Source organism: Myotis lucifugus, unplaced genomic scaffold (genome assembly GCF_000147115.1).
Source record: "Myotis lucifugus unplaced genomic scaffold, Myoluc2.0 scaffold_575, whole genome shotgun sequence".
In the NCBI taxonomy this organism is placed as follows: domain Eukaryota; kingdom Metazoa; phylum Chordata; class Mammalia; order Chiroptera; family Vespertilionidae; genus Myotis; species Myotis lucifugus.
Window position 1 is genome coordinate 138,072 of NW_005871623.1, and position 3,740 is coordinate 141,811.

A 3,740-nucleotide genomic window follows, 5' to 3' on the forward strand; every position below is an offset into this window, starting at 1 on the left:
GTTTCATTTCAATCTATCAAAAGGGAAGTTTCTTTAGTTCATTCTAACAAGTATTTTCTGATTGAACCCCAGGTGGAGGAAGAAATATAGACAAAGCTTTCCATGCTAATTACCAGTGGCAGGTACCTGTATTTAAAATTGACAATTAGGGTTTTTCTACACAAAACCCCAATGCCCCCTTCCCCAGCAACCCCAGGTGCTGCAGTTCCGTGGCTTGCCAGTTAGAAGCAGTGTCACTGTTGTCAAGGTCCCTTTGTTCCGGTAGCTTTGCTTCTACTGCACTTTGTCTGACGTGCAGAAGTTCAGTTTTGGTAGGAGTATGTCCCAAGTTTCAAACTGTCACTTAAAATTTTTTTTTAATATATTTTATTGATTTTTTACAGAGAGGAAGGGAGAGAGAGAGTTAGAAACATCGATGAGAGAGAAACATCGATCAGCTGCCTCCTGCACACCTCCTACTGGGGATGTGCCCACAACCCAGGTAAATGCCCTTGACCGGAATCGAACCCGGGACCTTTCAGTCCACAGGCCGACGCTCTATCCACCGAGCCAAACCGGTTTCGGCACTTTAAATTTTTTAAAAGTTTCTTTCATTTTATTTATAAAAGGAAAGAACCAGTGCTTCACCATTCTGCATCTCCGACGGCTTTGGCAAATATATAATCTCTTCCATTGAGATTCATAATGCCGTCCTTGAGTAGAAATCTCCATTTGTTTTTATTTCTGAATACCTTCTCAAATTGGCACACAACCACATGTTCAGTATCAAAGACTTCCTGTCCTTCCTCATCGCTCAGATCATCTTCACTATTGAGGGGCTCCTCTGCTACCTGCCCACCTTCCGCTCCATCTTCCTCTTTGTCTTCCTCCTCATCGTCATCATCGTCTTCTTCCTCATCTTCATCTTCTTCCGATGACGTATCCCCAGTTCCATCGACTTGCAATACCAGCGGGGCCCGTTGTTGGGCAGGCCGGGCCTGTGGTCGCTGTGGGCCAGTCGTAGTTACCTGCGCCGCTGCTGGTGTAGGTGCCGCCGCCGTTGTAGGTATGACTTGAGTCTGATTTCCTGTAAATAAGATTTGCTGGGGCTGGATGCTGACACCTGTCGGTGCTGAAGTCCCTCCAGGAAGAGGGGCCAAAACCTGTTTTATGACAAGAGCCTGTCCTCCACCAGGCTGCATTGGTGGTATAACCTGTTGTTGTAGAACCACGGGCTGCTGAGGCTGAACAATATACCGAGCGCCATTGGCGGCTCTGACCACTTGAAGAAGCTGGCCTGAATTTGTCAATATCTGTTGGACAGGAGTCACCCCTGCAGGGAGTGCTAAGGTGGCAGCGGTAGCAGCAGCACTCGTGTTTGATGCCTTCATACGCTGTATCAGCTGAGCACCAGGAGCAATAACTTGTGGTGCTGCAGGAATAAGGACCCGCGGAGTCTGCGCTCGAGGAGGTGCTGTAGGCTGTGGTTGAGCTCGCTGCTGCTGCTGCTGCTGCTGCTGGTGATGCTGCTGCTGCTGTTGAACTTGCAATAGGAGCTGCTGCTCTTCTGAAGGACATCTATCGAGCGCCCTAGACTGCATTAGTTTATTCTCCCATAGAGTTTTTAGTTCCATCAGAACTTGCTCATCGACTCCATCATCCAAAAAGATGTCTCTCACATCATTAATAACATCTTCGATCACGGAGCTGTATAATTTAGACACTTTAGACACGGTGTTTGTATTTGCCAAGTTCGCCATTTCCACACACAACACAAACAAGACGGGGGGGCAACCCCGAGAAAACAAGCTAAAAAACAAAACCAAAGGGGGAAAAAAAGAAAACAAAACACCGGAGGGTGACCCAAGCAAGCCACCTCAAGACGGGGAGGGGGGAAATGGTAAAACAAAATCGGATCCTGAAGTAGAGGGGAGCGGTGAAAGGAGGGAGGGGGCAGTCCCCCCGAAGCTCAAAACCTCAAGAATCGCCCTTTAAAAAAAAAGCCAAGACCCTCGAGGGGTCCAGGGAGTGTTGCCCGCCCGGCGCCTAGGAGGGAAACCACCACCTGGTCGTCGCTCCCCACGCCGCCGCTGCCACCGCCGCTCCTGTTCTGGTGTTAGATGTTGGGGTCCAGCCCCAGCAGGTCCAGAGGTTCCCAAAGGTGTGGACGGAGTCAGGGAAGAAGGAATGACATGACATTCAGTTGATCACCATAGCCAGGTTCTCTTGCCAGGTCCTCCGGCCAGGTTCTCCAGCCAGGTTCTGTCTTTCTTGTCCTGTTACATCTGTATTTATACCAGTTGATTTTAATCCTATCCATTCTATTCCAAAGGTTAGGGCGTTTGTTAATCTAGTTCTGTTGAGTTTAATCCTATCCATTCTATTCCAAAGGTTAGGGCGTTTGTTAATCTAGTTCTGTTGAGTTTAATCGTATCCATTCTATTCCAAAGGTTAGGGCGTTTGTTAATGTAGTTCTGTTGGTTTTAATCCTATCCATTCTATTCCAAAGGTTAGGGCGTTTGTTAATCTAGTTCTGTTGAGTTTAATCCTATCCTTCTATTCCAAAGGTTAGGGCATTTGTTAATCTAGTTCTGTTGAGTTTAATCTTGTCTAGGTTAATCTCTGTGTTCCATTATAAGGGCTATTTCAAGGTCACTGCTCTACTGATAAGCTACAAGGAAGTGACTGAAGGAGATTATCCTACCCAGTAAAGGTTATGTCCTCCCAGCCTCGCTGCTTGCCTTCCCTGGGACTGCCCTGTGTCTGTGGGTCTCCAGGGGTACAGGCTTTGGTGCTTTCCCTGGCGGGCAGACCCCTGGGGATTTGGGCCCAACAAGTCCCAAATTTATTGCCAACAGCCTTAGTCCAAGTTCTTCATAAGTAGTTCATGGTATTTCTGTAACACTAGGGGGTTTCACTGATTTATTCCCTTCCTTAGTCCTGTTAATCCCTAACTCCAGGGAAAAAATCCCTACCTGGGGAAACAACCTTTCTTGGGGTGATGGCCTTGGTCAGTTAGAACACATAGTGCTAAGGAGGGGAGCAAACATTAAGAACAGTATGCCAGGTCCCCTGAAACATATACTGTGCAGATGTTTCTTCCCTGCAGCAACTGTTGGACCGGCTTCCAGCAGAGCCCGTGAGCTGGGGAGATGGGCCTTGAACTCAGAACACTGCCCAGCCTCAGAGGGGCAATGTGTGAAAGGTAGTTCCAAGAACTTGGGGAATTACAGCTTCCCCTTTTTCGTTTTGTTGTAGAAAGCATGAACTTTACATGGTAGACTACAGAGAGCCATCGCCGGTCAGGGCCCAAGGGAGGCGGGACGGAGGGATCTCGAGGAAGGACCGGCATGTGCTGATCTTGACTCTTGGCTTCTTAACTCCTGAGACTTGCTTGCACCCGGCGCCCACCCAGGAGAAGGGAGTGGACTGAGCTGGGGGGCCTGCCACCCACAGGCCCACCGTCTTGGAGCTGGACACTGATGGGAAATGAGGCTCACCTTGGCAACAAGTCTTGCCTGTGGCCAGACTCCCCTGGAGGACGGGACTGTGAGCGAAGGAGAGAGGCTCCTGGATTAAGTGTCCCCAAGACGAGGGAGGCAAGACAGTTGCTCCAGAAAAGAGCTCACGGCTGAGCCTGGGGAGGCCGGCGCCCACTCTGCCCCGGACCTGGTGTGGGAGAGAACCAGGCGTGTGGAACACCAGCTCCGGGACAGGGACCCCGCGGCTGGGCCCTGGGGGAGCGCATGTTTCCTTTGTAC

At 49.7% G+C, this 3,740-nt stretch overlaps 1 pseudogene; it reads right to left on the reverse strand.

Annotated features, from left to right (window-relative positions):
- Nucleotides 1–623: 623 nt before the first annotated feature.
- Nucleotides 624–1,809, reverse strand: LOC102437248 (annotated as a pseudogene).
- Nucleotides 1,810–3,740: the final 1,931 nt, after the last annotated feature.